Below are 13,242 nucleotides of genomic sequence, written 5' to 3' on the forward strand. Positions count from 1 at the left end.
TTCTCCAACACTCGATTTGCCCCGTTACTTCTCGCTCAACACTTGACTTACCCCCATAACTCATTTCCTTTCCACGTTTTGATTTACCCCTCACTTATGTTTACTCAGTACTCTATCTACCCCCGATAATTCTCCGTCAGTTCTTTATTTACCCCTTACTTATTTCCAGTCCACACTTGTTTTATCCTCATTTAGTTTCCATCAACACTTGATTTACCCCTCGTGTAACCCCCTCTTGCACACTTGTTGTACCCCTTACTTATCAAACTCTTCATTTACCCCTTATTTATTCTCACTTAACATCTGTTATCCCTTCCTTATTATTCTATACCAGACGATTTTCCAATTTCCATTATCCTTATAACTTGATTTTTCTCTTTGTTTATTTCTCATTTATTTTTCCCTTGTTTATTCCACTATTCCACGATGTTTTCTTGTTTAATTATTCGTAATATTTTTTTCTTTTGTTTATCTTCCATTACGTTTTAGATTTCGTCTTTGTATTTTCTTACTTATTTCTTTATTATTCCTTTCTTATACCCGTTTTCTGCTACACTCCCCTTACCATTTCTTACTTATCCCGTTTTCTTTCCTTGTGATTATCAAGATTTCTTTCTCCGTTCTTATTTATCTTTCATTTTACCCTGTTTATCGTCAGTCACTTTGCTTATTCTTTTGCATGATTTCCTCAGCTGATTTTATTCTTTATTCGTTATTTGCTTTAAATCCTTCGTTGTTTGTTCATATTATCTTATCTTTACTGCTTGTTTCTTCCTTTTCTTATTCATCCAGTGTTACTTTATTCCTTATTTGTTTGTCTTTCTTCCTTATTACATATTTCTTGTATCTTTTCCTTACTTTCCCTTCGTTACTCCTTGATTTCCCTATGGTCTTTCTTAATCAATTTTTCCCTGTCTTTTATATTTGCTTATTTTTTTATTGAATTTACTTCTTATATATTTTGTTTGGTCTTTTCCTTGCTTACTACTACTGTAATAATTGTTTCCCTTATTTATCTTTTTAGTAAATTGATTTTCCTGTTGTTTATCTTTATTAATTGTTAGATTTTTAACCTCACTTAGTCTTGTTTATTCACTACATTTTACCCTTGCGTATCCTCCCTTGATTTTTTTTCTTTCTTATACCACTTAGCTTTTGATTTTCCCTTATCCTCCCTTCGCCCTTTGATTTTCCCGATGCTTATCCTCTTTTTAACCCTAGATTTTCCTTGCTCATACGACAGGCTACAGCTGGCTACGATAGATAGATGTGTGTCGTGTAGGAAATACAGTATGTTGTTGTATTCACTAAAGTCTATACAGAATTCAGCTTAGTGCTACATCTATGGAACTAACTGCTGGAAAGTGAAGATTGTGTACAGGAGTGTGTGGCTCGGGCCATAGGCCATGTTATTGGCTATAAAGCCTTTTGAGTTTTGTTAGTTAAGGTGGAAAATTGAACGAAGTCCAAAAGTGATTTAGATGGACAGGGAGAGAGATATACAGAGAGGCCAGAGCCACTTCTGTCATCCCGTACGACACTTTGTATCGTCAAATACCGTCAGGTGCAAAGAGTTTTGAAATGACTTTGGTGTGTGCAGTGTACTGGGTAGAATTTCTAGTTCGTCCAGCCAATATGCGAGGGTTGACATTCGCTTCGAGATAGGAAAACTCGACACTATAAAGATTTTGAAGGGACAAGGAACTTCTTAAACTTGCTCTTAAAGGTTATATATATATATATATATAGATGCCTTTGCACCCGACTCGAGTTGTTGTGTTGTGTCATGTAGCTACTGAGAACCAAAATCCTTATCATGATATGATGTGACTGAGCTTAGCTGAGGTTGGTAGCAAGCACCATGATCATCTGTACCTTAAGCCATCTGAATGCAATTCCTCTTTAGATAGATATCTATATACCGATCCCTGCGCTTCTATGACGGTCTATACGAAAGAAGAATAAACTGAGTCTTTTTTATATAGTTATAGTGACTTGGAGGGACTGTGGTTGGTTAACATAGCTGAAAAGATTCTTTTTTAAGTCCACGATCGCATCTTCGATTCCCACATTTTCATGATGAGTTCGCTTAATGATGGTGTTTCTGAAGCACGCATCTCACACATTGCCTATACTCGTATGATGAAGATGTAACTTTTCTTCTCCGAAGAGTGTTAAGGAGCTCGCGTCTTGACTGACATCATTACGACGTCGGAAAGTAATTAGTCGACATCATCAGTCATTAGAATTGGTGTCCAAGAGATTACAAGAATGAGTCGTTTAGGTTCAGGTTTCGTAAGAGGCAGTTGAGATTTTTAAGGTCATGTTGTTGTGAACGGAGAAAATCACCGGGGGTGGTGTTAAGGTTATTATTATATACGTGACATGGTTTCCTCATTACCAAGTCAAGTGGATGGTATTCGATTCTTCACCCAAGTCAGTGGATGGTCTTCGATCCTTCATCCAAGTCAATGAATGGTATCTGATCCTTCAGTCGGTCAGTGGATGGTAGTCAGTTCTTCACCCAATTTAATGAATGGTATCTGATCCTTCACCCAAGTCAATGAAGGGTATCTGATCCTTCACAAAGGCAGAGGATGGTATTCGATTCTTCACCCAAGTCAGTGGATGGTATTCGATCCTTCATCCAAGTCAATATACGGTATTCAATTCATCACCCAAGTCAGTGGATGGTATCATATTCATTATCCAAGTCAGAAAATGGTATCCAATGCTTCACCTAAGTCAGTAGATGGTATCTGATCCTTCACCCAAGTCAATATACGGTATCCGATCATTCACCCAAGTCAGTGGATGGTACCCGATCCTTCACCCAAGTCAGAAGATGGTATCTGATCCTTCCCCAAGTCAGCGGATGGTATCCGATCCTTCACCCAAGTCAGAGAAGATGGTATCCGATCCCTTACCCAAGTCAGCGGATGGTATCCGATCCTTCACCTAGTCAGCGGATGGTATCCGATCCCTTACCCAAGTCAGCGGATGGTATCCGATCCTTCACCCAAGTCAAAAGATGGTATATACCCAAGTCAGAGAAGATGGTATCCGATCCCTTACCCAAGTCAGCGGATGGTATCCGATCCTTCACCCAAGTCAAAAGATGGTATATACCCAAGTCAGAGAAGATGGTATCCGATCCCTTACCCAAGTCAGCGGATGGTATCCGATCCTTCACCCAAGTCAGTGGATAGTATCTGATCCTTCACCCAAGTCAGAGAAGATGGTATCCGATCCTTCACCCAAGTCAGCGGATGGTATCCGATCCTTCACCCAAGTCAGTGGATAGTATCTGATCCTTCACCCAAGTCAAAAGATGGTATCCGATCCTTCACCCAAGTCAAAAGATGGTATCCGATCCTTCACCCAAGTCAGAAGATGGTATCCGATCCTTCACCCAAGTCAGTGGATAGTATCTGATCCTTCACCCAAGTCAGAGTAGATGGTATCCGATCCTTCACCCAAGTCAGAGAGATGGTATCCGATCCTTCACCCAAGTCAGCGGATGGTATCCGATCCTTCACCCAAGTCAAAAGATGGTATCCGATCCTTCACCCAAGTCAAAAGATGGTATCCGATCCTTCACCCAAGTCAGAAGATGGTATCCGATCCTTCACCCAAGTCAGAGAAGATGGTATCCGATCCTTCACCCAAGTCAGAAGATGGTATCCGATCCTTCACCCAAGTCAGAGAAGATGGTATCCGATCCTTCACCCAAGTCAGAGAAGATGGTATTCGATCCTTCACAGATTTTGTGGGGTTCTACAGGACGTTCATATGCAACTTTGCAAGGCTAGCCAGACCACTGACTGGTCTGCTCAGGTAACAAGGCCATGGATTTGTATGGACTAAATTTCAACGAGAAGGTTTTTTTTTTTTTAATATTCTAACTTAATTTTAAGGCATGGCTGGACCACAGTTCCTACTCTCAGTGTCCAAGTTCTAAAAAGCTCTTCATTTTGGCGACAATGTGCTCTTCTAATACTGGACTTCGAGCAACCTTATAATGCAGGGAAATTAATAGGCAAGATATTACCCATAGAATATTTACAGTGTGACTGCGGACTTCAATCAGGTCTTTTTTTTTCTTTAAGGTATGACTTTTGAAGTCTGTAGTTTGTGCTAGAGGTAGAGGAAGTAGACGTTGTGTTGTGTGTAGCTGGTAAATAAAATGTATAAAAATCAGCTTCATTTTGGGACGTTAGAAAATGGCATACAATGTGAGCTTTTTCGGCTCTGTAAAAAAAATTTTTTACGGACATTTTGTTACTTCTACTTTACATGATCTTACGATTTACAGGTATATTTCTCTTTTTTACATTATCTTTACACATCTTATGCGAATATAATTCTATAATACTGATATAAAAAGTTTTTAAAAGCACTTGATCAATGAACACCACTGTTTGTATATCTTCTTGAGAATGCTGCTCATATCAGCTTTATGAAACACAGTCTTTTCCCACGATGGTAATAAGGCATTCATACCACTTTTCTCTTCTTAATTGCTATGTTATATCAAACTACGTCGTCTTAATGTACAGGTATTACTATATATGCTACTGCTGCTATATTTATATATATATTCTTAACCCCTACTTTCTATATTTGATGCACGACGTTACAATGATTCTTGCATATAAGATGGCTTCCATTCTTATATTGTATCGATCCGTTACGTTCAATTGCACTTCTGAGATTTCGTTATGATTAAAATGGTATTATTTATGCACCTCGTATTCTTTTGTATCACTTACTTGTAGTATGTATATATATACAACTTTCTTTTTTACTTCGAGCACTGTGGTATTATGTATATATGTATATATTCAAATTACGTATAAGGAATTTATCTACAATCTTAAAACCTATTTTAATTCTACAGATGCTACTCCTTGATTCCTGTGTTCTATACATCGTGTTATCTTTATCACCGTTGTACTAACATTCATGGAATATGGTCTTGTACTCTTTGTTCTGAGATTTTTTTTTTCTCTCACTTTTTGCAAATATATAAAGCTCAGCTCGTCACGTAGTTAGGTGATAGTTAGCTGACTGGGCCTTCAGGCTAGAAAATAGACGGTTGAACACCTCCTGTGTATGATATAGTGTGTGTGTGTGTGTGTGTGGGTGTGTGTGTGTGTGGGTGGGTGTGTGTGTGTGTGTGGTTGGGGGGCCAGTGACCGCCACGTATTTGTTTTAAAAGACAAAAAAAAGACAAAAAGAAAGGAAAATTGAGCTCCCATGGACTTTCCTAAACTGCCCACTGAACACGTCCTTCATTGTACATAAGTTGAAGCTTCTGTGGCAATATACGTCCTACCCCCGAGGTATGGTTACAAACGTCGACTTATCCTCCCTTTGGTTCTTCCTGACTTTACTCTCCCTTGGCCTTTTGGTTCTTCCTTTCTTATTCTCCCTTTATCTTTGGTTGTGAATTGCTTATTGTCCCTTGACATTTGGTTCTTCCTTATTCTCCCTTGGTCTTTGGTTCTTCTATGTCCATTATCCTTTGGCCTTTGGTTCCTCCTTAGTCACCCTGGTTTTTTTGGTTCTTCCTTATTCTCCCTTCGTCTTTGGTTCCTTGCTTATTCTCCATTGGCCTTTGGTTCTCCCTTATTTATTCTCCCTTTGTCTTTGGTTCTTCATGAATCATTTTCCCTTGGCCTTTGGTTATTCAGTTACTTATTCTCCCTGGTCTTTGGTTCGTCTTTGCTTATTCTCCATTGGCATTTGATTTTTCCTTATATATTATCCCCTTGCCTTTGGCTCTTTTCTGTTTTCTCCCTTGGTCTTTGGTTCTTCTTTGTTTATTCTCCCTTGGCCTTTATTTCTTATTCTCCCTTGGCCTTTGTTTTATTCTTATCTTCCCCTTAACCTTTGATTCTTCCATAATTATCTCCCTTAGCCCTTGATTTTCCCCTTGTTCATACTCTATCAGCCTTTGATTCCTCTCTCGGCTTATTCTCCTTTAGCCCTTGATTTTCCCTTATCTATCCTCCCCTTACTAATTGACTTTCCTTTCCATACTTTTAACTTGTTTCCTTTCCTAACTGTGACGAGTACTGGATCGCTTTGTTTATCATTCCTTATTCGCAATATATACTACTTAATCCTCATAATTACCCTTTGACGTTACTGTTGTTTTTTTCTAACTCATTCCGTGATTTTTCCCTTGTGTATTCTTTTATTACTTCTTGATTTTTGCCTTTTCAAACCCTTTATTTGATTTTTTTTTCTTCCTTATTCTTCCTTACCCCTTGATTTGCTGCTCCTTACTTTTTCTAGTGTCTTGACTTCACCTAACTTACTTATTCTCATCCCTTGATTTTTACCCTTGCTTATCCCCTATTTCCACTTGATTTCACCCTTGCTTATTCTTCCAACACTCCATGATTCCATCTTGCTTAATGCTCCTTATCCCTTGATTTAACCTTGCTTATTGTTCCTTCTCTCTTAATTACACTCTTTCTCATTCTTTTTCATCCCTTGATTTGAACGTGTTAACTTATGTCTCTTCCTTGATTTCAACTTTCTCATTTCTCCATACCACTTGATTTTGACCTTACTTCTCATCCTTTAATTTTACTTTGCTTCATTATCCCTCAATTCTAACTTGCTTATTACATTTTAAACCTCGATTTTACCTTGCTTATTTCATCTTAACCCTTGATTTTAACTTGCTTATTCCATTTTAAACCTTGATTTTACCCTTGCTTATTCCATCTTAAATCTTGATTTTACCCTTGCTTATTTCATCTTAACCCTTCATTTTACCCTTGCTTATTCCATCTTAAACCTTGCTTTTACCTTGCTTATTCCTTCACAACCCCTGATTTTACCTTATTTCATTTTAACCCTTGATTTTACTTTGCTTATTTCATCTTAACCCTTGATTTTACCTTGCTTATTCCATTTCAACCCTTGATTTTACCCTTGCTTATTCCATCTTTAACATTGATTTTACCCTTACTTACTCTTTCTCATCCCTTGATTTTACTTTACGTCTCTTTCTTGTTCTCCCTCGATTTCATCTAGTTTTTTTCTTCTATCAGTTCCTTCACTTTCCTCTTTCTCATTCTTCCTCAACTCACTCGCTCTATTTTTCCTTAATCCTTCTTAATGGCTGACCCTTCTTTCCCTCCCTCCCTTCGTACAGGTGGATACAAAGTTGGGCCTTAGTGGTACGTACTAACTACCCAATCTCCGGCAATTCCGTTATCAGCAACGAGGAGAACATAAAGCTCAAAATAACTAATCATACCACTGGATTTCCAGAGTTAGTGCCGGGGAATATTTTTGTTGAGTCCCTCAAATGGATAAGGGGTAAGACAGTGCTGAGTGTGAGGGATTAATTCATACTACATTGAAAAAAAAATTATCGTAGATGAATAACTGCGAGATATTTAAGAAAAGAAAAAGTATTGAATTGAAGGGAAATGGGTTACCATTGAAAGCTCTTGCCCCTACACTAATTCAAGGGGGAAAAACGGTGGAATTCACAAGTGAGGTTCCTAATGATAGATTTCACTAACTCCTCGAACACAAGGGTACGACCCCTTGAGCACGAGGGTGCGACGCCAAGGGTACGACGACGGTACGACCCTCTAGGTTATGATGATGGCGTGAGAGGGTACCCCGAAGTGCCGTGCCGTCGTGTTCAAATGTCGTACCGTTGTGAGTCGAGGAGCAAGTGGGAAAATAATATATGAAGTGAGAGGTCTATGTAAAGGACAGATCATAAGAATCAACCTTGATATATATATATATATATATATATATATATATATATATATATATACTTAAAGGTTTGTTTCTCTTGTGTCATCAAGTATAGTTCGATTGGTGTTTGTGATGTTAAAAAAAAAGGAATATTGAAAAATCTAAAAACTATGTTCCATCGTAAATTCACTGAGTAACTGATCTAGAACGAAATGATGAAGTAAATATACGTGATGACTGCAAAGTGAAACTAAATATGAAAAACTTACGTAAGAACTTAAATATGTACATTTTAACTTCCGCTGTTCGATCCATATCCTTCACAACACGTCTTCAGTGTCACAATTATTATACTTAACCTTCAACTTGCCCATTCTATCATTGCTTATTATTACTTGGAAGCGATTATGGACAAACTATCTAATATCACGAAATAACTTGAGAATTTACAGATTTCAGTTCGATGCATATTTAATGGTATCTATTTTTCATTGTTAATTTCTACACTACCTTAGAAACGTACCCAAATCATAAGCACCTGCGATTTGATATGGAAAAAGTAATTCATACGTTCATAAGTATTAACCTACATTTATTTTCTATTTGTTCTTTTACAAGACACTCAGTTCGTTTTCTACGAGTTATGGATTCTCTCTTCACACGGCAAGATTTAACCTTATGTGTTACTAGTTACTGCTGCTTTGTTGTCGGTTTCATCGCTTATCCTATGATATAAAACTCATCACCTGCTCATCACCTGCTCATCACCTGCTCATCACCTGCTCATCATTTTAAGTATACATAGCATTCGCATTTCTTGTACTTTACTGTTACTCAAATATTCACTGAGTCTACTCGCATCAGTTGCCAACAACCAAATTGATATTGATGACTATAAATACACTTCAAACTACACTGACTCATTATTTTTTTTTACTAACTTGCTTATCTATACGCTTTTAAACTCATCCACATCCTTCTGTTACCCACACATACGTTTTACGTAACCTTCAATTTTCTCATTCTTAATGATACACTGAGTGTTGTTTATAACTGTATATGTTGTAAGTCATTGGTGAGAACATGTGTCCCAAGGGACAAAATAGGAGGAAAAGAGGTGAATGAAAGTTTAAAAGATTACGAAAAGAAAATATAGGGGAGGTGATGCACAGATGGGCTGACCATCTAACTAAAGATGGTGATAATGGTGAAGATGAAGTAAAGATGGTGCTGAGTTGGGATAGCAGAAGAGAAAGGAGACAAAAAAAAGGAAAGAAAGAGTGAGATATAAAGATGGCGAGCGGGAAGATGTTATATCATAAATAGTTATGTGTGTGTTGTGAAGTGTGTTTATGAATATACAAATTTTATACAAGATTGTATTGATGTGTAACGCTGAAGTAAAAGCCAAATATACTTTCTGTAAATGTAATTGAAAGTTTTCAAAAGCACATCTCGACTCCTCAAAAAAAAATCTCAAAACCAACACAAACTGTCTTTATCGTTTATACTGTCTTAATTCTCCCATAAAATCTACCTTCATTGCTGTCAAGAGTTTTCTCTCCGTAACCAAAGCTTTCTACTATTCCATCACGTTTTCAAAGTCAACACGACTTTCTTAAGCAATTGTCTTTTGTTTACTCATGCATCCATACTTAAAGCAACTGATGATCTTTTCTTTATTCAAGATAAGCCTTCCAAGTCTTTTTTTTTTATATTTCTGAAACATCAGTCCTGAAATATATGTTTGATTTACGTTTAAAAGATAGATAAGGTACAGATTAATTAAGGTATCCGTTGTTCTTGAGATTATGAATAGTATCTTTGTAAGGAAGTAGCTATAGCCGGAACTAGAGAAATATGTTTACTGTGTCTTGTTACGCCAGTTCTTCTCCTCCTTCTCCTCCTCCTCTCAGAACAGACAACTACACTACGAAACTAATGACTTAGATTTCTCCGCTGTTCATTCTCAACACTGCCCGATGAACAAAGAAAATGTGTAAGCAGATAGGAGACTGTTCCATATATATATAGCGATAAAATGATCTACGCCATCTTTTCACATTATAACTGTTCTTGAAAAGATCGATAATAATAAAGTAATTTTTGGAAGTTAGTGATATCAGCTGGTGTACATGTATTAAAAAGATTATATGATTTCCCTATATTCTAATCCCACGCCTTAAGTTCAGTTCTTCTCTGTAACACTCCTACAAACCTACTCCAAGAACAAAGATTCGGTTTTAGTGCAACTTCAAAACCATTTATCCAACTTTCTTGTCTCTTTCTATCCGACTTACAACTTCCTTCTGTACTGGAGGGAGTTTTAATTACTGTTATTATTACAGAGTTATGTCGTGTATTTCCTTGTTTTATATATAAAAAAAAAAAGATCAACTGTAAAAATTCCTAATGCAGTTGTGAGAAACATAGCTCAAGTGATGGAGTGATTTATATGCGCAAACGAAGAGAATAAACATGTGAGCAAAAAAAATGTAAACTTAAACAATTAAAAACTTAATACACTAAAGTGCAACGAAAAATTTATGGAGTAATATAATCCTTAATTACTTAAAAGTTTAAACCTCTAAAATAAATTGTAAATTATAGCTATACTAATGTGTTAAGTGAAACTTATTGTAATGATAGCTAATGGGCTTTACAGTAATGATAGCTTAATGGGCATTTCGCTTAAGAAAATTTACATTTGCATCAGTTAATGCGACTTGAAAGTAGTGAATTTTGTAGAATAAAAAAAAAGTTGAGAAAATAAAAATAACTTAGAATACTGTGGTAACCGTGCATATTCAGTGGCCTTGGCTTATACGAAACAGAACTGAGACAAAAATATCTGACGAACCAAACTATACATAATACATAACTTGTGACGCTTGGCAATGATAGGCAAATGTTGCGTCATTAGAAAATTAGTAAAAAAAAAAATTTTGTACTGTTGTATGTTTCACGTATGGTATGTGGACTCTGGCTCAACAACCTCTAACTGTTGAGAGAGCCACAAGTCCAACAACATACATACATAAACAATTGAAATGAAGTATTTGTATTATAAGGGTATTCACACATATACACACACACAACTATATATATATATATATATATATATATATATATATATATATATATATATATATATATATATATATATATATATATATATATATATAATACGCACACAAGCTGCCGGGAAGCATTGATGTTATCTTACATAATCGAAACGATTACCTTTGACCATTTCTTACAAGCCAAGCTCCATTTAAGAAAGAACATACAGCTAAACTTTGGCTCAACCTCCTAACCACCACTTATCAATTGATTAACCACTGATTAATGTTTTTCGTTATCAATAATCATCATTATCCACATAATACTTAATATTTGTTACTTCTCCAGTCTTTGGGTGACTGGATTAATCAGTGAAGTGAAAATTTCCACGAAATTTCCCGCATAGTGGATGTGAATGACGTTTAGAAATTTTCCACTATTGGATGAGAATTCAAAACCAGTGCTCCGGGCAGCTGCCAACAACCAGAACTTGACAGAATGAAAGGTAATGCCTGATAGGTGGACGTAGAGAATGTAAGGAATGCCCTGATTGGTGGTCAGAAAATATTACTTAATACAGTAATTGGGTGAGTCGCTGACATTGTTAAAAGTATGGTTTCGTATCATTATCTAATTTTTTTTTCCAGATTTGGCATTAAGAAATACCTAGGTAAATTAGACTAATGGAATGATGTAGTATTAGTGAAAAATTTAAGCAAATTTACCAATTAATCATTAAGAAGACCATAAGTGTCGTGAATTAAAGTAGTGGCTAAGTAAACTGAGCCATAACGCCACTAAACCTATCAAAAGGCGACATAACAGGAGTGACGTCACCAACAGATGTACGTACATCCTGACAGGTCAAAGCACTTATCATCGATGACGTCACCACTGAATGACAGCCAATCACGGAAAAGAATAAAGGATATCTTACTCTAATGCATAGTAATACACACTTCCTTGTTGCAAGTAGGAGGTTCAACGACTTAAAGATAAAACTTCACAAGAAGAAGAAAACTTATAAAAAAAAAAAATGTAGAAGCGTCATTAGTAAATAAGTAAAAAAAGCTTAATTTTATAAGCAATAAAGAAATTAATGATGGACTCTACACATACGAAATTCAACAGGAATTTTGTAAAATGAATGTTTAGAATAATCCAGCCCTGTTCAACATTCCCAAAAAGGAGTAATTGTTTTGATGATAAGCGAGTGACAAGGTCAGAAAAATGATATCCAATCCATTGTTGTTCACCATACTATATATATATATAAATATTTACCATACTATATATATATAAATATTTACCAACACTTACTAGACTCTGTATTGAAGCGTTTGAAAATGTGTAGTTCTGACGTTATGTATATATGTACATTGTAGCAGTTTCATCCATTTTATGGACACACATTATTGATAGTTGAGAATGGATGTGCGTTTCAGGTAACAGTATTGAGTACTTTCAAAAAGCGTTTTGTATATTCATTTATTTTTTTATCTCTAGTACTAGTAATTAATTATCTTCGTTCCTCGCATTTTCTTATGAAAATAGAAAAGTTTCTCCTGGTGAAAGAACCAGCTCTAACTAACTTGTACATATCCTTCAGGCACAATGACGTTCAATTACCAGTAAAATTTCAACAGCATTTGCATTTTCGCTCGCTATACATTTTTTCCCTGCACTTCAACTTCGGTATTTTACCAAATGATGAATAAAAAAATATAGCTTTCAAATACGTCTAACATTTAGTACTTCTTGCTTGTTCTAAAAATTCAGCAAACAACGTTCAACTAATTACTCGTGCTCTAAGGTACATAATATCTGAAGGAGTCCTGTTTCGGTTTTAAACACCATTGCTTTCGACTGATTTCCGTCTTTCGTGCTTTTTTTGAACATTTGGTTTTTCCTGCTTCCTCAGTTAAATAAGACTGTGTTGAAAACCGGGTGTTCAACGTTTTCATTCAGCCATAATAAACCTAAATTTGAAAAGCTCTCTTCTCCGACCTGCCTGGGTTGCTGCTGTGTCCATAACACGCAAGCGTTTTGAACGGCGTCACTCTGCAAGATTCTTCCTTTACTCTGAGCACTGAAATGCATGGCATGGCATCGATCTCCTCCCCCTCCCTCTCGTAAGGTTTGGACGTTTGGTTCAGATGGCTACGATGAATGGCGGGGTGGGTGGAGGAGGAGGAGGAAGCAGCCGGCGGCGGCGGTGGTGAGAGCGGCGACGACGCTGTGTGGGGACCGTTGGACCGGCTGACCCCGGACGCCGGCCGGTCGCGTCCCCTCGGCTCGCGTCGCCACCCTGGGCCCGACCGGCTGGCTCTTGACGTCATGATGTGACCGTCCCTATTATGTGGGTCGTGTGACCTCCTGTACTGGTGTCATGTATGCTCTTCCGCTCGGGTTATGTGGCCCTCTTAACTAGGGCAGCGAAGC

At 36.9% G+C, this 13,242-nt stretch overlaps 1 protein-coding gene across 1 annotated transcript in view; it reads right to left on the reverse strand.

Moving 5' to 3' along the window:
- Positions 1-13,242, reverse strand: part of heca (hdc homolog, cell cycle regulator) — a 188,422-nt gene that overhangs the window by 25,517 nt on the left and 149,663 nt on the right. Inside the window, exon 6 of the mRNA XM_071683023.1 lies at positions 1-13,242. This exon is cut by the window's left edge and continues 25,517 nt beyond it; it is cut by the window's right edge and continues 36,125 nt beyond it. The gene's annotated coding sequence lies outside the window, so the exon portion shown is untranslated.

The sequence above is a fragment of the Panulirus ornatus genome, chromosome 3, assembly GCF_036320965.1.
Source record: "Panulirus ornatus isolate Po-2019 chromosome 3, ASM3632096v1, whole genome shotgun sequence".
Classification (NCBI taxonomy): Eukaryota; Metazoa; Arthropoda; class Malacostraca; order Decapoda; family Palinuridae; genus Panulirus; species Panulirus ornatus.